General features: G+C 49.3%; 1 protein-coding gene across 3 annotated transcripts in view; it reads right to left on the reverse strand.

Annotated features, from left to right (window-relative positions):
• Nucleotides 1-26,493, reverse strand: part of ASTN2 (astrotactin 2) — a gene marked incomplete at its 5' end in the record, with an annotated part of 616,673 nt that overhangs the window by 231,053 nt on the left and 359,127 nt on the right. The gene's annotated exons all lie outside the window — the stretch shown is intronic.

Genomic DNA, 26,493 nt, shown 5'->3' on the forward strand with positions numbered 1-26,493 from the left:
CCCTTCCCTGTTCTCAGCCCACACGCAGATGAGGTAATTCATCCTCTACATCTGCTCTGGGCCCGGCTTCCAAGTGCCTCGCCACTCTGAGGGAATAATTCTGCTCCCTCTTGCCCCTCCATCTGATCAGTTTTCAGGCTGCACAGAGGGGCAATTCCATGCTGGGCCCTTGCTCTATCCTCCCCAACCCTTTACACACACACACACACTCACTCTCTCTCTCTCTCTCTCCTGCCCCCCTCAGAATGGGCAATCTGCTCCTGTTCTGAACCTCACCCCCCCCCCCGATACTCAGTCCATGTAAGTGGAGTAAATCCATTTTAGGTATCCGCTCCGACTCCTGCCCCCTTTCCCCAGCAAAGAGGGAGGAGTCCACCCAGTCCATCTCCCCAGTGCTCAGCCCATTCAGAGTAATTCCATCCGGAGCCCCAGCTCCCCTTCCCTCTTGATGCTCGGCCTGTGTTGAGTGGGGATCGTTCCCTGCCTCCCCTCCTGGCCACCCACTGCATGGAGTGAGGAAGAATGCCATTTCCCCTCCTTTCTGTGGGGGTTTCCTCTTCCTTGGCAGATTAGTGTTCTGCCCAATTAGTGCCACCGGGTGACAGGCTCTGTTTGTGCTGGGTGATTATCTGTGGAAATGCAAATCCGAGCTTTCTTCGCCACAGCCGCTAACGAGATAATGAATATTTTCATCAGCTGCAGAGAATACAAACATCTGCACAGACATGCTATCAGGGGTGGAGATGGAGGAGTGGCGGAGGGGAAGCCGCGTCTCAGTGGCTTTGGGGGGAAAAACAGATGCTTCACTGCTTTGTGGAAGGCAAATTCTCCTAAGCACAAGCCTGATCCAAAGTCCACTGAAGTCAATGCATGCCTCTCCATTAGCTGCAAAGGTCTGGGAATCAACACGCCTGAGCAGCAGTCCAATCGCACCTCTGGGCTGCACTGCAGACTGTTGCTCTGAGCAGAGTATCCCATGACTGTGGGCAGAACTGCTCCTCAGGACAGGAAATCCCAGGACTGGCTCCAGATTTCGCTGCCCACCTGTGGTCTGGTGGTGAGTGTCACTGAGTCACCAGTCAGGAAAAGCTCAAAGTTCACTTTCCTCCCTGTGCATGTGAGGGGAGGGCTCCTGCCTCATACTGGGAATGAGAGGCGATCAACAGGTTATCTCAAGTGCTTATATACAAATGCACAAAGCCTTGGAAACAAGCAGGGAGAACTGGAGGTCCTGGTGATGTCAAGGAACTATGACGTGATCGGAATAACAGAGACTTGGTGGGATAACTCACATGACTGGAGTACTGTCATGGATGGTTATAAACTGTTCAGGAAGGACAGGCAGGGCAGAAAAGGTGGGGGAGTAGCACTGTATGTAAGGGAGCAGTATGACTGCTCAGAGCTCCGGTACGAAACTGCAGAAAAACCTGAGTGTCTCTGGATTAAGTTTAGAAGTGTGTGCAACAAGAGTGATGTAGTGGTGGGAGTCTGCTATAGACCACCGGACCAGGGGGATGAGGTAGATGAGGCTTTCTTCCGGCAGCTCACGGAAGCTACTAGATCGCATGCCCTGATTCTCATGGGTGACTTTAATTTTCCTGATATCTGCTGGGAGAGCAATACAGTGGTGCATAGACAATCCAGGAAGTTTTTGGAAAGCGTAGGGGACAATTTCCTGGCGCAAGTGCTAGAGGAGCCAACTAGGGGGGGCGCTTTTCTTGACCTGCTGCTCACAAACCGGGTAGAATTAGTGGGGGAAGCAAAAGTGGATGGGAATCTGGGAAGCAGTGACCATGAGTTGGTTGAGTTCAGGATCCTGACGCAGGGAAGAAAGGTAAGCAGCAGGATACGGACCCTGGACTTCAGGAAAGCAGACTTCGACTCCCTCCGGGAACGGATGGCCAGGATCCCCTGGGGGACTAACTTGAAGGGGAAAGGAGTCCAGGAGAGCTGGCTGTATTTCAAGGAATCCCTGTTGAGGTTACAGGGACAAACCATCCCAATGAGTCGAAAGAATAGTAAATATGGCAGGCGACCAGCTTGGCTTAATGGTGAAATCCGAGCGGATCTTAAACATAAAAAAGAAGCTTACAAGAAGTGGAAGGTTGGACATATGACCAGGGAAGAGTATAAAAATATTGCTCGGGCATGTAGGAATGATATCAGGAGGGCCAAATCGCACCTGGAGCTGCAGCTAGCCAGAGATGTCAAGAGTAACAAGAAGGGTTTCTTCAGGTATGTTGGCAACAAGAAGAAAGCCAAGGAATGTGTGGGCCCCTTACTGAATGAGGGAGGCAACCTAGTGACAGAGGATGTGGAAAAAGCTAATGTACTCAATGCTTTTTTTGCCTCTGTTTTCACTAACAAGGTCAGCTCCCAGACTGCTGCGCTGGGCATCACAAAATGGGGAAGAGATGGCCAGCCCTCTGTGGAGATAGAGGTGGTTAGGGACTATTTAGAAAAGCTGGACGTGCACAAGTCCATGGGGCCGGACGAGTTGCATCCGAGAGTGCTGAAGGAATTGGCGGCTGTGATTGCAGAGCCATTGGCCATTATCTTTGAAAACTTGTGGCGAACCGGGGAAGTCCCGGATGACTGGAAAAAGGCTAATGTAGTGCCAATCTTTAAAAAAGGGAAGAAGGAGGATCCTGGGAACTACAGGCCAGTCAGCCTCACTTCAGTCCCTGGAAAAATCATGGAGCAGGTCCTCAAAGAATCAATCCTGAAGCACTTACATGAGAGGAAAGTGATCAGGAACAGTCAGCATGGATTCACCAAAGGAAGGTCATGCCTGACTAATCTAATCGCCTTCTATGATGAGATTACTGGTTCTGTGGATGAAGGGAAAGCAGTGGATGTATTGTTTCTTGACTTTAGCAAAGCTTTTGACACGGTCTCCCACAGTATTCTTGTCAGCAAGTTAAGGAAGTATGGGCTGGATGAATGCACTACAAGGTGGGTAGAAAGCTGGCTAGATTGTCGGGCCCAACGGGTAGTGATCAATGGCTCCATATCTAGTTGGCAGCCGGTATCAAGTGGAGTACCCCAAGGGTCGGTCCTGGGGCCAGTTTTGTTCAATATCTTCATAAATGATCTGGAGGATGGTGTGGATTGCACTCTCAGCAAATTTGCGGATGATACTAAACTGGGAGGAGTGGTAGATACGCTGGAGGGCAGGGATAGGATACAGAAAGACTTAGACAAATTGGAGGATTGGGCCAAAAGAAATCTGATGAGGTTCAATAAGGATAAGTGCAGGGTCCTGCACTTAGGACGGAAGAACCCAATGCACAGCTACAGACTAGGGACCGAATGGCTAGGCAGCAGTTCTGCGGAAAAGGACCTAGGGGTGACAGTGGACGAGAAGCTGGATATGAGTCAGCAGTGTGCCCTTGTTGCCAAGAAGGCCAATGGCATTTTGGGATGTATAAGTAGGGGCATAGCGAGCAGATCGAGGGACGTGATCGTTCCCCTCTATTCGACATTGGTGAGGCCTCATCTGGAGTACTGTGTCCAGTTTTGGGCCCCACACTTCAAGAAGGATGTGGATAAATTGGAGAGAGTCCAGCGAAGGGCAACAAAAATGATTAGGGGACTGGAACACATGAGTTATGAGGAGAGGCTGAGGGAGCTGGGATTGTTTAGCCTGCAGAAGAGAAGAATGAGGGGGGATTTGATAGCTGCTTTCAACTACCTGAAAGGGGGTTCCAAAGAGGATGGCTCTAGACTGTTCTCAATGGTAGCAGATGACAGAACGAGGAGTAATGGTCTCAAGTTGCAGTGGGGGAGGTTTAGATTGGATATTAGGAAAAACTTTTTCACTAAGAGGGTGGTGAAGCACTGGAATGTGTTACCTAGGGAGGTGGTAGAATCTCCTTCCTTAGAGGTTTTTAAGGTCAGGCTTGACAAAGCCCTGGCTGGGATGATTTAACTGGGAATTGGTCCTGCTTTGAGCAGGGGGTTGGACTAGATGACCTTCTGGGGTCCCTTCCAACCCTGATATTCTATGATTCTATGATTCTATGTGGCAGCTGGAGCCAGAGCTAGGGTCACAACTAACCTGGTATTTCTGTCTACCTGGCTGCTTATTATGGCCCCGGTCACCTGAGTATCTGAGCCCCTGGTTTCATCATCACGGACTCAACACGCACAGACTGGAACATTCATGGATCTTGGAATGCCATTCCGGGCCCATTATAATAGTCATGGCATTGCAACGCTGGCGATATTTGCGGAGATCACGCTGTTCGGCGAGCAGCAGGGAATTTCGTAATCCATGCCTCTGGCCCCTGGGTGCTCTCTCAGTACAGAGCGGCGCTGCAGCAGGGTGACGTTTTGATGCAGCACCGTCACATCATGATGCAGCGGCCCAACGCAGTGACATAAATGTGACAGGATCACATCAGACAAGTTTGTCCAGTGGGGACAGACTAAAGAGGTGGTTCCCTAGGGGGTCAGGATAAAACCATTTGGCACTGAGAGCAGCTCTGTGTTTCTTATTCTCCTTGTCCATGGTACCTGGGCTTGGCACGGAGGAGGACCATTTCAAGAGAGCAAAGTGTGAGCGGGGCTGGGAAGTCAGCAGGGCCCTGAGCTGGATGTGGAAGCAGATCCTCAGATTTCTTCACTGCTCTTGTATTTTATTGTATTCACAGTTCTCAAGCTGCTGACAGGTGCCTCCAGTCCAAATTGAAAAGGACAGGTTCTCTACATAGACACTCCTTGAGTGTCTTAAAGGCTTTGTCACAGTTTGCAAAAAGAAAAGGAGGACTTGTGGCACCTTAGAGACTAACCAATTTATTTGAGCATAAGCTTTCGTGAGCTACAGCTCACTTCATCGGATGCATACCGTGGAAACTGCAGAAGATGTTTTTATACACACAGACCATGAAAAAATGGGTGTTTATCACTACAAATGGATGAAAAGTGCTATGTAAGTGCTGGGTGGTGGTATGATTAATTATTATTATTATTATTTATTTATTATGCAATGTTATACACATGGGAAAGAGTAAGAGGGGGAGTTCTTTCCTGACAAGCCCCAGGAGAGTCTGGTGTGCATGCACTTTGATTACTCTTAACCTAACTCTCACAACTACGGATCCTGCTAGTGGCCATGACATTACCCAGCGATTTGTAGACACAGCTGGGGAAGGTCATCCCTGGTTCTGCTGTGTTGCACCAGCGTAAAGGAGGAGTAATGCTACTGAAGCCAATGGAATTAAACCAGAAGGAGGCCCCTTTCATTTACGCACCTTCCTCCCCTCCCCACTGCTGGCTTTAGTGGCATCTCTGGTTTGTGAGAGCAGACCATGGCCCTGTAGTCAGAAACAGAAGGTTCTCTGCATTGCTCCTGGGTCCCTTGCAGGGACCGCTACGTTTAATGGGGTGAGCAAAGCGGATGAGCACTGGAGGTTGTTGTTCAGTGCTGGGCAGGGAGCAGGCTAGTTCTGACAGAAGGAAAGAGGCAGGACGCTCTTTAGGTCTCACTCTGACAAACTCTGCTTGCCTTAGCTGTGCTGTCTGGGATGCTTCACTTTTAGGCTGGCGTTTAATTAGGGCTGACTCGTTACACCGCTGTGGCCGAGAAGGCCCTCCTCTCGCCCACCCCCCTTCATATTTCAATCTATGCTAGCCACTGGCCAGAGTGGAACAAGGTCCCTTCCCTCTATGTCCCCCTGCATTGCCAAATTCTCCCCCACCTTCAGTGGGAAGGGCAGGGAACTGCGCCCCAGAGCCTCTTCACCTTCATCCTCTATACAAATCCTCAAGCACCGGGGCGTCACTGCAGTTTCAAGGGGACGTTGTTCTCCACGCCTCCCTCAAGCCTTTTGCAGAGTTAGTTGCAGCAGCGGGCTCAAGACAAGGCAATGTGGAGCTTGCAGCGAGCTGAAATTACGCATCGGAAAGGCAATCCCACATCTGCTTTGAGCAGGTTCCCTATTGGAGGTTTCGTGGCATTAAATAGGAAAATGAAAAATGGAGTCAGCACAGCACCCTCTATCGTTCAGTTTAATATTACACTCATTTTATCGCGTCCTGCCCCTCAGGGTTTCAAAATTAACACCCCGTGGAGAAGACTGGGAGCAGATCACACCTCTCGGAGCTATTATTTCAGGCTGTCTCCAGACACCACAGTGTGTCTACACTAGACTTTTTTTTCAAAAAATCCAGTGTCGTGTAATCCAGAAGACAACACCAGTGGCTCTCAAGAAAAAAGGTGCTTAAAAAAATCCTCGCTGACCTTTTAATTAACATGATTTTACATACCACTTACCACCTCCAGTAGTCAGGGCTCAACACCTTTAAAAAAATCAGTTTGCTGGATCTGGTTAAGCTCCGCGAGCTTGTCCTGTCTCCCCCTCTCCCATGGTGGTGTGAATTGGGTGTTTTAAAAAGTGTTCATTGAAATCTATTGGCAAAGGCAGGAAAAATTAAACCGCCTTTATTCTGAGGTGGGGACGGCCCATGTTGGGTTACCCTCTGGTCGTGTTTTTAAAGCTTTCTTTGCAACCGTGCAGACTGGCAACGTAATTTTTCAAATGGAAGCTTAGACTCTGGGAAAAGACTTGACAGCAGGGGGTGAATATTGATGCAGATTCCATGAAATGTACCAGTTCCCACCTGGAGCAACTAAGAGGCCTAGGTAAACTTCTCAGGTACGTCTACACTGCTGCTGGGAGTGAGCCTCCCAGCCCAGGTAGAGAGACTTGCGCTAGCTCTGCTTGAACTAGGGCACTAAAAATAGCACTTTGGACATTCGGCTCCAGGGTGGGTCAGTGACTATTACAGATCCTGCCCAGAATGTCAGCTGGCCACAGGGGCATCCCCAAGGCACCTCTCCTTCCACTTCCTCTTGTGGATGTACCATGTGAAATGATAGGAATAGACTTGATGGGACCCCTGGATTAGAGTGTTGCCAACTTCCGGCACATCTTCATCATCCTGGATCATGCCACGAGATACCCCAAGGCCATTCCACTACGATTGACTAATGCAGCCCCCATAGCAACTGAGCTCAGGAAACTGGTTTCCTAAAGAAACCCTGAAAGACCAAGGCTCAAATTTCACATCCTTGTTGATGAAGGAACTGTGCAACCTATTGAAAGTAAAGATACTGTGACCATCAGTCTACCATCAGAAAACAGCTGGCCTACTGAAATGTTTTCATAAAATGTTAAAAGAAATGTTGAGGAAGTTTGTGATTGCAGACCCCAAATATTGGGACCAACTACACCCACCCCTGTTATTGACCATCCAGGAAGTCCCTCAGTCCTCCATGAGCTTTTCACCTTTTGAGATCTTGTATGGAAGACAAACCACTCATCGTATTGAAACTGCACCAGGACAAAAATAGTGAAGGAAAGCCCTCTCCCTGCCCCGGAAAGTGTGAGATTGTAATCCGTCAGGTGCTTCAAGCAATGTTAGATGTAGAAGTGGTAGAGGAGTCCTACAGTGAGTGGAGAAGCCCCCTCACCTGGGTCCCTAAGTCAGATGGGCCACTACGCTGCTGTATAGACTTCTGCAAAGTCAATGCAATATCCAAATTTGAGGTCTGTCCCATGCCAAGGGTAGAACGATTAGGATCAACCGAGTATATATCTACTATTGTCCTTTCCAAAGAGTACTGGTAGGTTCCCCTTACACCCGACTCCAGGGACAAGTCAGCTTTCTCCACCTCCTATGGATTGTACCAGTTCCATACCATGGCCTTTGGACTCCATGGTGCAGCTGCCACTTTCCAGAGGTTGTTGGATGAAATCTTGCAACTCCATGGACAATATGATGCTGCCTATCTGGACACTATTGTCACCTAGAGCCAGAATTGCAGGGACCACCTGAAACAGGTAGCAGCAGTACTTCAATCCCTTGCAAGTGCAGGCTTGTTAGCCAATCTGGCAAAATGCAAGATTAGGACCCACGGAGTTACATAGCTAGGGTACACAATAGGAGGTGGCCAGTTGTGACCCTTGGTGGACAAAGTCCATGCTTTAATGAGCTGCCCCGTCCCTTCAGTGAACAAAAACAAGCGCAATGATGCCTGGGATTAGCCGGGTACTGTCAACATTTTGTCCCAAGATTGTCCACCATTGCAGCACCCTGAACAGGCCTCATAAAAGAGGGCCACCCCAGGTAAATACGGTGGATGCCAAACTGTGACAAGTTTCAGAGTAACAGCCGTGTTAGTCTGTATTCGCAAAAAGAAAAGGAGGACTTGTGGCATCTTAGAGACTAACCAATTTATTTGAGCATAAGCTTTCATGAGCTGCAGCTCACTTCATCGGATGCATACTGTGGAAAATACAGAAGATGTTTTTATACACACAGACCATGAAAAAATGGGTGTTTATCACTACAAAAGGTTTTCTCTCCCCCCCACCCCACTCTCCTGCTGGTAATAGCTTATCTAAAGTGATCACTCTCCTTACAATGTGTATGATAATCAAGGTGGGCCATTTCCAGCACAAATCCACGTTCGATACAACTGCATTTGCTCCAACCCCTCAGACAGAGACAAACACCTACAAGATCTCTATCAAGCATTCTTACAACTATAATACCCACCTGCGGAAGTGAAGAAACAGATTGATAGAGCCAGAAGAGTTCCCAGAAGTCACCTACTGCAGGACAGGCCTAACAAAGAAAATAACAGAACGCCACTAGCCGTCACCTTCAGCCCCCAACTAAAACCCCTCCACTGCATTATTAAGGATCTACAACCTATCCTGAAGGATGACCCAACACTCTCACAAATCTTGGGAGACAGGCGAGTCCTTGCCTACAGACAGCCCCCCAACCTGAAGCAAATACTCACTAGCAACCACATACCACACAACAGAACCACTAACCCAGGAACCTATCCTTGCAACAAAGCCCGTTGCCAACTGTGCCCACATACCTATTCAGGGGACACCATCACAGGGCCTAATAACATCAGCCACGCTATCAGAGGCTCGTTCACCTGCACATCTACCAATGTGATATATGACATCATGTGCCAGCAATGCCCCTCTGCCATGTACATTGGTCAAACTGGACAGTCTCTATGTAAAAGAATAAATGGACACAAATCAGCTGTCAAGAATTATAACATTCATAAACCAGTCAGAGAACACTTCAATCTCTCTGGTCACTCCATTTCTGATCTCAAAGTGACTATCCTTCAACAAAAAAACTTTGAAAACAGACTTCAACGAGAGACTGCTGAATTGGAATTAATTTGCAAATTGGATACAATTAACTTAGGCTTGAATAGAGACTGGGAATGGTTGATTCATTACAAAAAGTAACCTATTTCCCCTTGTTTATTCCTCCCCCCCACTCCATTCCTCAGAGGTTCTTGTTAAACCCTGGATTTGTGCTGGAAATGGCCCACCTTGATTATCATACACATTGTAAGGAGAGTGATCACTTTAGATAAGCTATTACCAGCAGGAGAGTGGGGTGGGGGGAGAGAAAACCTCTAGCTGTGAGAGTTAGGTTAATAAGAGTAATCAAAGTGCATGAACACTAGACTCTCCTGGGGCTGGTCGGGAAGGAACTCCCCCTCTTACTCTTTCCCATGTGTATAACATTGCATAATAAATAAATAAATAAATAAATACCACCACCCAGCACTTACATAGCACTTTTCATCCATAGATCTCAAAGCACTTTCCAAAGGCACGCAGTACCATTATCCCCATTTTACAGATAGGGAAACTGAGGCACCAGGCGGTGATATGACTTGCCCTAGGTTACCAAGCAGGATGCTAATTGTCTACATGCTTTATTGAGGAGGGGCAGTGCTGGCCAACCACTGTACAATCAGATACTAGCCACTGCTGGGATGCCAGGCTAGATGGACCAAAGATCTGACTGCTGACAAATTGTCCAGCCTGATCAGAGACGGAGTTTACTGTGACATTTTGTTCCCCCGTATTACGCCTGGATTTGTGTCAGGGGGACTTGGGAGCTCATTTGCTGGAGACATTGGCATGCAGGCCAGATTATCACCTTTCCTCTAGGCATCAGGACTGGACATTTAAAAATGGGGGGATCGCAGGAGGGTTCTGTTTAAAAAAAAAAAAGGACTGTGGGGTTTGCAGCACAAGGCTCCTTCGAGCGTGGGATTCAACAGTGCTGGCTTCTCTGCAGGCAGCACAATGGCACTAAATTGCTAATGACGCATTTACCACCTCAGCCAGCACACTTTGGTCCAGTCCTTAGATGCTGTGCCTGTGGCATCAGGCTGGGCTGTCACCAATACATCTGCGGCTTCCGAGTCGTGAACGGTAATAGAATCACAGCAACAAATAATAAAGGGAATGAAATGGAAGCCAGCCACCGAAAAGGAGCTCTATCCATTATCCAAACCTGAAGGGTAATAGGTAAACAAGCCAACTGGGGTACGGGGAGGCGCGGACCTTTCCGGCACTGGAATAATAAACAGCCCAATTATAACCGCCGCACTCAGGTGTTTCAAAGAGAAGATGGGGGAAAGGATCAATGAAATTAATTTAACATAGTTACAGACTTTACATTTATTATGCTACGGGGACTGGGGAAGTGCTCGCCAAGGAGCTGCCAGGTGAACCAGACCCAAGCATCACAGTTCAGTCACTGCAAGGCGCCCGGGAATGGGGTGGTATGGCCATGCCAGCCATGTTGTTTTGGGTGTGCAAAACATAAACAGTGCCCCCTGTTGGATCCTGGGGCTCGGCACCTATTGGCACCTTACCCATGCTCCACCCCCCTTACTCACTCGCATAGGAGCTACAGGTAACCTGACCCACAGATCTACGCATGTCAGACAGCCACACACAACAAGATCCAGTGGAAAGGGACCTGAGCTGGGCTTGGGAGATGTGGGTTCTACCCGTGACTCTGCTACTGATCTGCTGTGTCACCTTGGGCAAGTCACCTCCCACCAATTTCCCCTTCCCCTGTCCATCTAGCTAGGCTGTGGGCTCTTTGGAGCAGAGACTGTCTCTGACAATGGGGACGTAGAACACTGAGCACAATGGGGCCATGATCTTGGCTGGGCCAGTAGGGGTAATGATAGCGATGGGTTCTGACGGTGCACCAGGAAATAGAGATGCCAGTTCAGTGGGTTAGGAGGGCTCATGGCATGCTCTCACCCACAGCAACCAGCTGTCATAAATATAAAGGGAAGGGTAAACCCCTTTGAAATCCCTCCTGGCCAGGGGAAAGCTCCTCTCACCTGTAAAGGGTTAAGAAGCTAAAGGTAACCTCGCTGGCACCTGACCAAAATGACCAATGAGGAGACAAGATACTTTAAAAAGCTGGGAGGAGGGAGAGAAACAAAGGGTTTGTGTGTCTGTCTGTAGTGGTCTTGGCCGGGGACAGAACAGGAATGGAGTCTTAGAACTTTTAGTAAGTAATCTAGCTAGGTATGTGTTAGATTATGATTTCTTTAAATGGCTGAGAAAAGAATTGTGCTGAATAGAATAACTATTTCTGTCTGTGTATCTTTTTTGTAACTTAAGGTTTTGCCTAGAGGGGTTCTCTATGTTTGTGAATCTAATTACCCTGTAAGATATATACCATCCTGATTTTACAGGGGGGATTTCTTTATTTCTATTTACTTCTATTTTTTATTAAAAGTCTTCTTGTAAAACACTGAATGCTTTTTCATTGTTCTCAGATCCAAGGGTTTGGGTCTGTGGTCACCTATGCAAATTGGTGAGGCTTTTTATCCAACATTTCCCAGGAAAGGGGGAGTGCAAGTGTTGGGAGGATTGTTCATTGTTCTTAAGATCCAAGGGTCTGGGTCTGTAGTCACCTAGGCAAATTGGTGAGGCTTTTTACCAAACCTTGTCCAGGAAGTGGGGTGCAAGGTTTTGGGAAGTATTTTGGGGGGAAGGACGCGTCCAAACAGCTCTTCCCCAGTAACCAGTATTAGTTTGGTGGTGGTAGCGGCCATTCCAAGGATAACGGGGGTAATATTTGTTACCTTGGGGAAGTTTTGACCTAAGCTGGTAAAGATAAGCTTAGGAGGTTTTTCATGCAGGTCCCCACATCTGTACCCTAGAGTTCAGAGTGGGGGAGGAACCTTGACATGGTGGCACAGTGGTGGGATTAACCTGAAATCATTTTGAGATCCAGTTGAGATTTTTTGAACTAGAAATACAGATTTTAAAAAGGAAATTTTAGGAAGTCCAGAAGGCAGCTTTGAAACTGAAAGCAGCTTGGTTTCTCTCTGCTTTGTGGCCAAGCAGAGACAAAAGGGGATTATCTTGTGAATTGCAGGTTTTCTTGCCTGGAGGCAGGGTACTTAACTCCTGCAGGGAAATTCACAGTCTTCCAACCCAGAGGTTTTTTTTTTTTTTTCTTTTCTTCCTAAAAGTAAATAGGGGGTGTGTGCTCTACCCATTTGCCTGGAGACAAAAGTGGCAGGGTTTTTTTTTTAGGATTTTGATTTTTTTTTTTTGTTTTACAAGGAGCACAGGTTTGAAAAGAAATTTTTTTCTTCTTTGGGCTGGGTAAGCAGTTTTCCAAGTAGTTGGAGGTTTTTTGCTTTAATTTGGGCCCAGAGCAGAGACAAGGGAATTGTCTTTTTCTGTAGGCTGACAATCACTATCAGAGAATAGGTACTCTATTCCAGCACAGCAAAAGTTTACAGCCAAGTTTTGTTTGTTTATTTCTAAACCTCGGGTGTAAAGTTAGTTAAAAACAGAGAGGTTAGAATGGCCAAATCCTCAGCTCGACTACAGCTGGAATTAGCCAAATTTCAGGCTGAGGAAAAACAAAGGGAACATGAAAGACAGATAGAACTCATGCGGCTGGAGAAGGAGGTACAGGAGGCTGCCCACAAGAGGGAAATGGAGGCAAGGAAGCATGTGGAGGAGATGGAGAGGATAAAGGCCCAGCAGAATATACCAACAAACCCTAGCAATCCTTCTCCAGGTACCACTTCCCATCCCAGAAAGTTCCCCACCTACAAGGCAGGTGATGATACTGAGGCCTTCTTAGAAAACTTCGAAAGGGCCTGCCTTGGGTACAACATCTCTACTGACCAATACATGGTAGAGCTGAGGCCGCAGCTCAGTGGACCCTTAGCTGAGGTGGCAGCTGAAATGCCTAAAGAACACATGAACAAGTATGAACTGTTTAAATCCAAGGCGAGAGTCAGAATGGGGATAACACCCGAGCAGTCTCGTCGGAGGTTCAGAGCCCTAAGGTGGAAACCAGACATGTCATTTACCCGACATGCCTACCACATTGTAAAACATTGGGATGCCTGGATATCAGGAGCAAGTGTTGAATCTCCAGTAAATTTGCCCTTCCTAATGCAAATGGAACAATTCTTAGAGGGTGTTCCTGAGGAAATAGAAAGATACATCCTAGATGGGAAACCCAAAACTGTAATTGAGGCAGGAGAGATTGGAGCCAGATGGGTGGAGGTGGCAGAGAAGAAGAAAACTGGTCGCGGTTGGAGCGGAGACCAGAAGGGACCACCCCAGACCACACCCTATTACCGGGGGCCGCCCAAAGCCCCACCTACCTCCCAAAGAACCCTCCAGACCCCTTATCGTCCCACCACCCCGTTCTCCAGCAACCCTCCTCGCCCCAGTGACCCGTCAGCTGGACGATGTTTTAAGTGTAACGAGCTGGGGCATGTAAAGGCCAACTGCCCCAAGAACCCCAACAGATTACAGTTCATTGCACCGGAATCACACCAGAGGTCCACAGGCCCAGATACCTCCCAGATACCCTTGGAACGGAGGGAAACTGTAAGTGTGGGTGGGAAGAAGGTCACCGCGTGGAGGGACACCGGAGCACAAGTGTCAGCTATCCATGCTTCCTTAGTGGACCCCAATTTAATCAACCCAGAGATCCAAGTGACGATTCAACCCTTCAAGTCCAACTCTTTCAATTTGCCTACAGCCAAGTTGCCTGTCCAGTACAAGGGCTGGTCAGGAATGTGGACTTTTGCAGTCTATGATGATTATCCCATCTCCATGCTGTTGGGGGAAGACTTGGCCAATCATGTGAAGCAGGCCAAGAGGGTGGGAATGGTCACCCGCAACCAGGCTAAACAAGCCGTGAGGCCTAGCTCTGTTCCGGAAACTTCTATCAGGACCCAGTCAGAGGTGATGGACCTGGACCCCAGGCCAATGTCTGCAACAGCAGTAGTGGATCCAGTCCCAGAGACCCAGACGGAACCAGTCCCAGAACCGGAACCAGCCAAACAACCAACACCAGACCCCGTGCCAGCACTGAATCCAGTACTTGCAACCTCAACACCAGAGGGCCCCACCGAACCTGAACTGGCAGCAGCCGATAACCCTACACAAGAGGCTCAGCCGGAGCCTGAATCCCAACATAGTGCACCAGCGGAGAGCGGTTCACAGTCAACAGAAACAGCTCCATCCCCTATATCGCTTCCAGAGGGACCAAGCCTAGGTCCACAATCCCATGAGGAACTGATGTCTCCAGCATCAAGGGAACAGTTCCAGACCGAACAGGAAGCAGATGAAAGCCTCCAGAGAGCTTGGACGGCGGCACGGAGCAACCCACCGCCTCTCAGCTCTTCTAATCGATCCAGGTTTGTTGTAGAAAGAGGACTTTTATACAAGGAAACTCTTTCTGGGGGACACCAGGAAGACTGGCATCCTCAGAGACAGTTGGTAGTTCCAACTAAATACCGGGCCAAGCTCTTGAGCTTAGCCCATGATCACCCTAGTGGCCATGCTGGGGTGAACAGGACCAAAGACCGTTTGGGGGGGTCATTCCACTGGGAGGGAATGGGCAAGGATGTTTCTACCTATGTCCAGTCTTGTGAGGTGTGCCAAAGAGTGGGAAAACCCCAAGACCAGGTCAAAGCTCCTCTCCAGCCACTCCCCATCATTGAAGTTCCATTTCAGCGAGTAGCTGTGGATATTCTGGGTCCTTTTCCGAAAAAGACACCCAGAGGAAAGCAGTACATACTGACTTTCATGGATTTTGCCACCCGATGGCCGGAAGCAGTAGCTCTAAGCAACACCAGGGCTAAAAGTGTGTGCCAGGCACTAGCAGACATTTTTGCCAGGGTAGGTTGGCCCTCCGACATCCTCACAGATGCAGGGACTAATTTCCTGGCAGGAACTATGAAAAACCTTTGGGAAGCTCATGGGGTAAATCACTTGGTTGCCACTCCTTACCATCATCAAACAAATGGCATGGTGGAGAAGTTTAATGGAACTTTGGGGGCCATGATACGTAAATTCGTAAATGAGCACTCCAATGATTGGGACCTAGTATTGCAGCAGTTGCTCTTTGCCTACAGAGCTGTACCACATCCCAGTTTAGGGTTTTCCCCATTTGAACTTGTATATGGCCGTGAGGTTAAGGGGCCATTGCAGTTGGTGAAGCAGCAATGGGAGGGATTTACACCTTCTCCAGGAACTAACATTCTGGACTTTGTAACCAACCTACAAAACACCCTCCGAACCTCTTTAGCCCTTGCTAGAGAAAACTTACAGGATGCTCAAAAAGAGCAAAAAGCCTGGTATGATAAACATGCCAGAGAGCGTTCCTTCAAAGTAGGAGACCAGGTCATGGTCTTAAAGGCGCTCCAGGCCCATAAAATGGAAGCATCGTGGGAAGGGCCATTCGTGGTCCAGGAGCGCCTGGGAGCTGTTAATTATCTCATAGCATTCCCCGCCTCCAACCGAAAGCCTAAGGTGTATCATATTAATTCTCTAAAGCCCTTTTATTCCAGAGAATTAAAGGTTTGTCAGTTTACAGCCCAGGGAGGAGACGACGCTGAGTGGCCTGAAGGTGTCTACTACGAAGGGAAATGTGCTGGTGGTGTGGAAGAGGTGAACCTCTCCATGACCCTTGGGCGTATGCAGCGACAGCAGATCCAGGAGCTGTGCACTAGCTACGCGCCAACGTTCTCAGCCACCCCAGGACTGACTGAACGGGCATACCACTCCATTGACACAGGTAATGCTCACCCAATTAGGGTCCAACCTTACCGGGTGTCTCCTCAAGCTAAAACTGCTATAGAACGGGAGATCCAGGATATGTTACAGATGGGTGTAATCCGCCCCTCTGAAAGTGCATGGGCATCTCCAGTGGTTCTAGTTCCCAAACCAGATGGGGAAATACGTTTTTGCGTGGACTACCGTAAGCTAAATGCTGTAACTCGCCCAGACAACTATCCCATGCCACGCACAGATGAACTATTAGAGAAACTGGGAAGGGCCCAGTTCATCTCTACCTTGGACTTAACCAAGGGGTACTGGCAGGTACCGCTAGATGAATCTGCCAAGGAAAGGTCAGCCTTCATCACACATCTCGGGCTGTATGAATTTAATGTACTCCCTTTCGGGCTGCGAAATGCACCCGCCACTTTCCAAAGACTTGCAGATGGTCTCCTAGCGGGATTAGGAGAATATGCAGTCGCCTACCTTGACGATGTGGCCATATTTTCGGATTCCTGGGCAGACCACCTGGAACATCTACAAAAAGTCCTTGAGCGCATAAGGGAGGCAGGACTAACTGTTAAGGCTAAGAAGTGTCAAATAGGCCTAAACAGAGTGACTTACCTTGGACACCAGGTGGGTCAAGGAACTATCAGCCCCCTACAGGCCAAAGTGGATGCTATCCAAAAGTGGCCTGTCCCAAAGTCAAAGAAACAGGTTCAATCCTTCTTAGGCTTGGCCGGTTATTACAGACGATTTGTACCGCACTACAGCCAAATCGCTGCCCCACTGACAGACCTAACCAAAAAGAAACAGCCAAATGCTGTTCAGTGGACCGGAAAGTGTCAGAAGGCCTTTAACAAGCTTAAAGCGACACTCATGTCTGACCCTGTACTAAGGGCCCCAGACTTTGACAAACCGTTCCTAGTAACCACAGATGCGTCCGAGCGTGGGGTGGGAGCAGTTTTAATGCAGAAAGGACCTGATCAAGAATTCCACCCTGTAGTGTTTCTCAGCAAAAAACTGTCTGAGAGGGAAAGCAACTGGTCAGTCACTGAAAAAGAATGTTATGCCATTGTCTACGCTCTGGAAAAGCTACGCCCATATGTTTGGGGACGGCGTTTCCACCTGCAAACCGACCATGCTGCACTAAAGTGGCTTCACACCGTCAAAGAAACTAACAGAAAACTTCTTCGGTGGAGTTTAGCTCTCCAAGATTTTGATTTCGACATCCAACACATCTCAGGAGCTTCTAACAAAGTGGCTGATGCACTCTCCCGTGAAAGTTTCCCAGAATCAACTGGTTAAAATCGTCCTTGAGATGTGGAAAATATTGTTAGTCTTTATGTACTTGGTAGTATATTTAGAGATGCATGTGTCTTATTAACTCTGTTTTCCTAGAGCTCCAGGAAGAAATCCCAGCCAGTGTTTCACCCTAGCTGAGATTTGGGGGGCGTGTCATAAATATAAAGGGAAGGGTAAACCCCTTTGAAATCCCTCCTGGCCAGGGGAAAGCTCCTCTCACCTGTAAAGGGTTAAGAAGCTAAAGGTAACCTCGCTGGCACCTGACCAAAATGACCAATGAGGAGACAAGATACTTTAAAAAGCTGGGAGGAGGGAGAGAAACAAAGGGTTTGTGTGTCTGTCTGTAGTCGTCTTGGCCGGGGACAGAACAGGAATGGAGTCTTAGAACTTTTAGTAAGTAATCTAGCTAGGTATGTGTTAGATTATGATTTCTTTAAATGGCTGAGAAAAGAATTGTGCTGAATAGAATAACTATTTCTGTCTGTGTATCTTTTTTGTAACTTAAGGTTTTGCCTAGAGGGGTTCTCTATGTTTGTGAATCTAATTACCCTGTAAGATATATACCATCCTGATTTTACAGGGGGGATTTCTTTATTTCTATTTACTTCTATTTTTTATTAAAAGTCTTCTTGTAAAACACTGAATGCTTTTTCATTGTTCTCAGATCCAAGGGTTTGGGTCTGTGGTCACCTATGCAAATTGGTGAGGCTTTTTATCCAACATTTCCCAGGAAAGGGGGAGTGCAAGTGTTGGGAGGATTGTTCATTGTTCTTAAGATCCAAGGGTCTGGGTCTGTAGTCACCTAGGCAAATTGGTGAGGCTTTTTACCAAACCTTGTCCAGGAAGTGGGGTGCAAGGTTTTGGGAAGTATTTTGGGGGGAAGGACGCGTCCAAACAGCTCTTCCCCAGTAACCAGTATTAGTTTGGTGGTGGTAGCGGCCATTCCAAGGATAACGGGGGTAATATTTGTTACCTTGGGGAAGTTTTGACCTAAGCTGGTAAAGATAAGCTTAGGAGGTTTTTCATGCAGGTCCCCACATCTGTACCCTAGAGTTCAGAGTGGGGGAGGAACCTTGACACCAGCTCATTTTAAAATCACACCTGCGTGTGCGATTGCCACCATCTCAGCCAGCACACTAGGGACGGAGCTGGGGACCTGCAGAGCTAGGAGCATGAGCTGCTAAAGCTCCCTAGCTGGAGGCTGTAACAAACTGGATTGGCACAGAGCGGGACCTGTAACACACACTCAGCATTGGGCTTGTGTACATCCCCTGGCAGAGTCCCTCAAAGGCCTGTGGCAATTCACATCTACCTATCCAGGGTCAGGAGTGAGCTCTGCAGCCAGCTTGGAGGGGGAGCCTGGAAGTTGGGCAGGAGAGATTGTTGGCATGCAGCTGTCAGCTGAGGCTGGGAGGTGCAGGGGGTATTTCCCAGGAGTCCCCAGGCAGAACTTTGCAATGACTGACAGTGAAGCCACCCAAGGCCTTACGCCGGACCCAGTGCAAACTGGGAGAAAACTTTCAGTGACTTCTCTGCAGCTCTCCAGCTCAGACAGACTTATTCAGCGAACCTGCCGGCTCATTCCCTTTGCAGGGAGTCTCAGGGTGTTAATTAGTAAGACCTTAGACATGACAGAAAACTTCAAGGTGTTTCCACATCCAGCCCATCTGAATAGATCCCAGGGAGAGGGCAACCCTGGGAATGGTGACTGGACCTTCGGTGAGCCAAGCTTCATTACTGACAGCAGCTCCTTCGGAAGCTATCCTGGACTTCAAGAAATAAAGGTTCCCTACTTCCAGCATTCCCCTTCATTGAAATCCCGTCCCCACTCCATACTGCAGCAGTCACAGCGAGACGAGGTTGTTTCGGGGGAACGGGAGGGAGAACTGCTGTCTGAGCACCCTGACATTTGGTGCCTAAACACTCTATCCGGGGTTTGCTTGGTGCATGCGTGTGTGCTGCTGGGGGGCGAGGAGGAGGAGGAGGAGGGAAAAGGTGATGGGGGAGCGCAACCAGTCATTTCAGGCAGGCTCCAGCGGAGCTGTCAGCAGAGCCCCGCAATCACGGCGGAGTTTTATTACGGAACGAGAGAATGCGAGGGGAAGGAGTGACAGATTTAAAATTAACTTGCCAAACTCCCCGTCAATATTATGACAATTCCCCACATCAGTTCAGTGACCCGGCGCGCTGCCTGACAATATTAACATAACTTTGTTGAAACGAAACCCTTCGCCGGGCCCTCCGCTTTGACGATGGCAGTGGGCAATTCTTTGCTGAAGATGGAAGCCCCTCACTCTCGCCGTGCTCTTTGATCAGCATTTCCCGCACAGGGCTCCCCCGTGCGGCTGCGCCCTCAGGCAAAAACGCTGTCCCGGTGAGACCACGTCAGCACAGGGGGAGCCAGCCTGCGCTTCGGGAGGCCCTTCTCCTGGGGAACGTTGCTGCCTGGTGCCCAAGGTTAACAGGCAGGTGAGGCAGAGCCGTTCCCACTTCTCCCTGAGCAAGCACACTAAGGTTTTGACCCCCATTCCCCATTCTTAGGGGCCCAGCCCCATTTCTCTTCCTGTTTGCTGTCCAAGCATCTCTCAATCACGAGTGGATTTTATCTTGCCAAGGACTCATCGCAACAACCTAAACTGCTTCAACCAGATTTTTTTTTTTTTGCACTCACATCAATCAAATGGCCACAGAAATGTTTCCTTCTCCCCACCTCCAAAATGTGTCACTTCCTCCCCTAAACTGCACTGGCTACATCCCCACCACCCAAAGAATCCGCAACAGCCTGAGTTCACTGCCCCAGAGACAGGAGAGCAAGCGAGCAAGGGGCCCACCCCAACCTGGAGCTGAGGGAGGAAGAAAAAAGAGACACAGCAGAAGATAAGGGAAAGAGAAATATCACATTTAGGGTCAACCGACTTGAGCAGGGTCTTTCCAATCCACTCCCCAGGGAGCGCTTTTCCTATGTGACAGTTACATGTTGGGCTGACATCCCATTCTCCACCTACCAAGAATATAGCAAGCAAAGCTCCCTCCATGAGCAGTAATTTGGGATTTCTGTCAACCAATTGCATAAAAGCAACCATTTGAAACTCCAAACAACTCTTAAACAAAAATCTTTGTTCCCTTGGGGCAAAGAGATGGCGCAAAACACAGACGGGACTGGCAAACAAGCCATTTGGAAGATAATCCCCCTGCAATTTGAGGACAACAATAGCTTTTGGTTGGGCCCCATTGCGACACAAAAACACTGTTAATCTAGCCTTTAGTGAGCTGGGTTTGTTGCTAAGCCTCCCACCCAAACTGAGAGACATGTGTTGGAATAGATACATATTTTTCTTGAATTAGGCTTATTTATGAATATTCCATAAATGTAACATTTTGGGTGGGAGGAAAGTGTGGTTTTGAATTCATTGCTCACAATCCCTTAGGGGAACTTCCAAGAGGGGAGCAAAGCGGACTGTTGGAGTGTGGTTAAAGAGCATTCATCTGCCGTCCTGGCATTCAGCCAAAGGGAAAGAAAGGAGGAAGGGAAACACACTGTAAGTGGGTCACTTTAGGGCACTGCCCTCGCTCTTTCAAACGCTCACAGCAAGGCTCCTGGAAGGCTGAGGGAGGCTCAATATGCCCCCCTGCAATCCGTGTGTGTTACTTTAAATGAAGAGCACAAAGCTGGAAATCAGGAGTCCAGCAGGTGTCAGGAGCGAAGTGAGAGGCAACCGGCAGGTGAAGGAACTCTGTGACAGCTCAGCCACTGGACAGGACTCTGTGCCCTTCCCACCCCTGAGCTGTAGACAGAGCTCTTTGGGAAATTATTTTTTCCCTCCCATATGAAAAAAAAAAAGGGTATTTGGGGTTTTGGATTTTGGGCTTTCAATTGAAAATGCCCAGGTTTTGTCAAAAAAAAAAAAAAAAGGAATATTTGCATCCAAAATACAGTAAAAGCTGTGTTATCCGGCCCTGGACCAACTGGAAAGCTCTATAAACTGGCATTTCTGATCTTCATTGAAAATCTGGTTTACAGTCTGGTAGGCTCCCTACCTGGCCATATGTCCCTGCTGCTTCTAGGTGGAGGCATGGCTAGGCGGTTCTGCACGCTGCCCTTGCCCCACCCTGCCCTGAGCGCTGGCTCCGCAGGTCCGTTTGGCGGGAACCGCAGCCAATAGGAGCTGCGGGGTCAGGGCCCGCATGTGGAGGCCAGGTGCAAATCCACCTGGCCGCGCTTCCGCCTAGGAACAGCAGAGACATTTCGCCACTTGTGGGAGCCACCCAGATCCAGCACCCTGCAACCCCTCCTGCGCCCCAACCCCATGCCCTGAGCCCCCTCCCACACCCAAACTTCCTCCCTCTTAGTTAACTGGAATTTTTGGCTTACCTGCGGCCCCTCCCCCCCATTCCCTCAACATGCCGGATAACAAAGCTTTTACTGTATTTTGCTCCACAAAAGAAGTCATTGTTGACATCAAGTTTTCAACCCCCAAACGTCATCCAGCTGTACTCATAAGCTCTTTGGGGCAGGAACCTCATCTTCTAACTTGTCTGTTAAGTGCTGTGCACACCCACAGGGCTATGCAATGACACACAGTAATAATTAATGAATGATAGCCCAGCTATGCAATGAATGAGCTATGTGCAGGGTTGTTAGCTGTTTCTCTCCACTGTCCATGAACTGGAAGGTGGCATTCAAGGATGTTGGGACAGGGACAGATGCTCATCACCATGGCACACACAGTGAGGGTGACATAATAATTCCTGTGGGGTAAGATATGCCTGCTGCTCCTAAGAGTTGGATGATGTGAGCTGCTCAGCTGATGCTCACACATTAGCTTACCCATCGCTGATGTACATGAACAGGACATATCCTCAGCGGCTAGGTGAACGGGGAAGCGGATGTGCAGGCAAGAGAGCTTGTAACACGGTGATACTAAGGGACAGGGCTAAGATCTCAGGAATAATCTAATTCACCTGCTCCAGCCGGGTGGGTAATCCTACCAAATCCTTTACCTGTTCTAGTTCTAAAGGGGGCCACTTTACATCCCAGTCCTTCAGCGCCATATGAGGAGCCTGCCCGTACTCCCGCACAGCCCCTCATCTCATGCTGCACGTTGGATGGAAAGGCATATCCAGCAACTAACGGGCAGGGCCTACTGCCAAGCACTGGGTGGCAGTGGGACACTCCAACACTTACCACCAGACCCTGAAACTGGGACTAATGGGGACATCCAGACTAAGACGTGAAGGACAAAGTTTCTAGCTGCACGACGCCTTCCCCCAACACTGGGCTGCCATGATAAGTGGATGGAGACTATACTCTTTATTAAGGACACTGAAGAGATGACAACATGAGAAGTGGGGAGCATTGAAAGGACTGTTACATCTCCATAACTAAGGGATCCCAGCCCCGATAAATGCCTTTAAAATACTCAGCCCTTTGTTCCGATAGCAGGTTCTTGCTCCTACTTTGCTGAAACAGGTTTTTAATCCCTGGTATTAGGCAGTTTCCTGCTATGTTTCAAATGCACCAAATTAAGGGCTTCTTGAACAGCTGGCGCCTTAATGCTCAGAGAGGTTCTTGAATATATATGAAAATCAGAGGCAAATTACATCTTTTAGTTAATAATTTCTTCTCCATTAACCTCCTTTCCGGCCCTTGTTAGAGGATGATGTAATGGTGTTTTGACACCATAACCCTCCACAGAGAACAGGCAGAGGAACTCCAGGGGAGGGGGCTGAATAAATTTGTGTGCGGGCGGGCAGGGGCCTCCCATTTTTAGCCAATATTCTCAGAACAAACAGTCTCATTTTGAATAGGCAACAAAGCCAGCGCCGGCCTCCCCACCCCAGGGAACAATCTCTACAGCCCAAGACCCTGGTATCCTGGGCGCTGAAAACGCTGCACGTTATACCGAGTCACGGATGTTAGCTAGTAGTATAGATGTTCGCAGGAAAGAGGATAGCAGGACTCCCGCCCGCCTTTCCCCAGGCATTCATCCCTTCCGGGTGCTACCTCTCTTCTCCGTTCTCAGAGGATCCTGCAATCCCTCCTCTCCTATTCAGCCACCACAGCTGCCAGCTCTCCCGCCCCTCCGGCACTGCTTTCACCCCAGAGCTGTTCTGTCCCTGTCCTATACAGCGGCTGGGCTCAGAGCCAGATCCTCCGCCAGTCAAACTGTCATAACTCTGCTGGTTTCAATGAGGCCATGATGATTTTCACCAGCTGAGGACCTGGCTCCTTGCATGCAAGGCACAAGGCCAATTTTTGTCCTGATTTGGATATCAGCTAATCTCCCCTCGTTATAGCCCATGTAGATTGTGTAGGAGCTCTCTCGGTGATGCCAGTGGGGCTGGAAACCCACAACTCACATGCCCAAGAGGCAGACAGAGTTTAAGGCCACCTCGTCTGACCTCCTGTCTATAACCCAATAGGTCAGGTTAGACTAACGCATTCCGCTGCTCAGGAGACTGAACCGGTGTGGGCCACAGGCAGAGAACAGGAGCAAGCCAGGTGTCCCCAGGGCCTCTGCAACGCCAGGGAAATGAGCTCAAAGAGACATAAACTTGTGCGAGGTCTCACGGAGCTCGGGTGCTAAATCTAGAAGGGAGCCGTGGCAGCGGGAGAGGCTAGCTGTCCCGAGTGCGTACCCGTCGGAGACGCTAGGTCCGTACACAGGGTGTCTAGCCCTTCCTGCCACTCGCACTGCCACAGCTACCTTCCGGTTTTCGCACCCGAGCTCCATGAGACCTAGCACAAGTTACGTCTCCTTGAGCTGGGAATTACAACCCCCGGCTGGAAGGGCAGACATACCCTAAGGAAGAAGCTTTCCTGTGCCACCTCAGAGCACTCACCCTCCCTGTCCGTGGTCCTGTCTCCATCTGTGGCCAAGCCTGATGCTTCAGAAGAAGGCCACCCCCTCCCGCCCAGAATACATCTTTCCTGACCCCAGTAAGCAACTCTCTGAAGCCCTGACGCAATGAGATTCGATTGCAGTCATTGTCTCAATGCAGAGCTGCGAGCATTACAAAGGGGAGCGCACAGAATTCTGTGCAGGTTTCACATCAGATGGGGAAAGTGTGTTTATGGTCTCACCTCCCACCGGCATCCTTCCTTCGCCTGGGAACCTCCAGCTGAATCTCGGCCTGGTAGCTAGAGCTACCGGAACCAGCTGAGGTATTTCAGACTCTCCACTGGTCAGTGGCTTTTTGGACTCTGACACCTGGAAGTTTTGGGAGGCAGGTGTCATACACTGGGGGGAGGGGACAGGTGGTCCCCTCAGATGACTGGGAGAACTTCAGCTGCAGCACACAAATCCTGGCATGTCTCAGCAGGTGCAAGCAAATAAACCACACTCCTTGGAGTCCAGGGCCATGAAAGTGGCACAGATCTGGATTGAGGTAGAAGGCACCTGCTGATGAAGACCGAGTGGAGAAGGGGGAATTTCGCCCAGTGGCATCACTCACCATGCAACAGTATGAAGGGAAAAATCCCCAATGGTGTTGGGGCTAAGTGGAGTGCTTAGGAGAGTGTGGTGGAAACTCCAGCCATAAATGGAAAATATTACATAGGCAAAACTGTCGGGGGAGGGGGGCTTCCACCTTGCTATCGCAGAGGGCCTGACACACCCAGAACAGCAAGGTGCACCCTCTTTGGTTGAGAGATCAGCTCACGGTACACCAGGCATGCCCTTATGATTTGGATTTGGGCGTGACTACTGGCCCACGGGAGAAGGGAGCCAAATCGGGTCTCCCCGTCCAGCCCTCCAGCCGGGGGGACAAACTGGGTTGGGCATGACGCTGAATCAGCACTGGACCAGGAAGAGTCTCTTAGCACAAAGCCCCGAGGCTTCGTGGTCTCTTGCACTGCTTGGGCCCAAAGCCAGCTGGCCACCAAAGCCAGGAATGAAGTGAAGCGTCTCCCAAACGAAAATGGAGTTATAAAATCTTGCGGGATTTATGGCTGGTATTTAGCCTGGAAGATGGTTTCTCGCCTGCTTTTTAATCCCCACACCAACTGGAAGCACCTGGCAGGGTCAGATAAAGGAAGCCCCGGTGCTGTCTAGGGCCAGTATAGACCGAGTGGCTCAAACACACTGAATGGGGTCGGGGGATGGGAGGGAGGCAGCGCTCCCCCCAAGGATTCATGTTTGTTTTTTTATTTTAAAGCATCTTTCCTCTGAGAACCAGAATCCATCCTAGCTGCAGTAGCGGCAAAGGAAGAAACCCGTCTGCCTTGGAGTCCCTGAGCCCCGCGTTTCCTTTGATGCTGCAATAACAGCCCCCTCAATCAGGCTGCTGTCTGGGCAAGGAGAAGGCTGCCTTTAAACAAATCCCTCAGCCCTAGCGCAGTGCAAGGAAAGGCCACACTATTACAGGAGCGGGAGAGGAAATTAAAGCCCCAACAAGAGGCGGCTTGGAGCCCAGAGGACAGCAGCAGAGGCGGGAGCTGGTTAGGATGCAGGGAGGGCTTATGTGAGATTGCAGCCATCGCACAAGGGGCTCTTTAGGCGGGCAGGTTTCATGAAACTCCCAGTCCTGCTTGGCCATCAGGAAACAAAGCGCATGGCAAAGATTTCCAATCTGCATTCCTGTCTCTGTTCAAAAGGCCCCACCAAGGGTTGCCACAAGGGGAGGGGAACTGAAGAAGGCGGCCCTAGGAAAACTGTCTCCACACACAGTCAGTTCTCACTTCCGGCAAAGGCTGCTGATCTACAGAGGCCAAAGCGTGCACTGCTGAGAACCCCCGAGTGCTTGGTTTGCCAATGCTTTCTGGGTGCAGAAAGGAGCAGAGCAGCTCCTTGTCGGTCATACTGGTTCTACAGACCCCATCGTCATAGCAAAGGGTCAGAATTCAGCACCAATACATCACTGGGGAGATTTTACAAACGACTGGAGAAAGCCGCAGGGCTGGACTGTAAGAGATGAAGACCACTCGCAACTCGGACTGACGTCCATGGCAGCTGTGCAGCCTCAGGGCTTTAGAAGAATGAGGCCACTGGAGAACACTTTGTGTAGAACAACCCTGCATCAGACCCTGCAGTGGTCGGGCGGAATGTGGAGTCACTCCTCAGTTGATACACATCGGCATAGATCCTTTGAAGTCAATGGGGCTAAGCTGGTTTACACCAGCTGAAATTCTGGCCCCGCTATTTGACATACCTCAGACAGAAACAACCTCTCAGCTCTTTCCCCTCCTCTATTTACTTTGTGTTGCCCCCAGCTCTTGTATGTCAATGTTACAAGACACAGCTCTTGACAGCTAAGCTTCCCACCACCCTCACCT

The sequence above is a fragment of the Lepidochelys olivacea genome, assembly GCF_965140295.1.
Source record: "Lepidochelys olivacea isolate rLepOli2 genome assembly, chromosome: 16".
In the NCBI taxonomy this organism is placed as follows: Eukaryota; Metazoa; Chordata; order Testudines; family Cheloniidae; genus Lepidochelys; species Lepidochelys olivacea.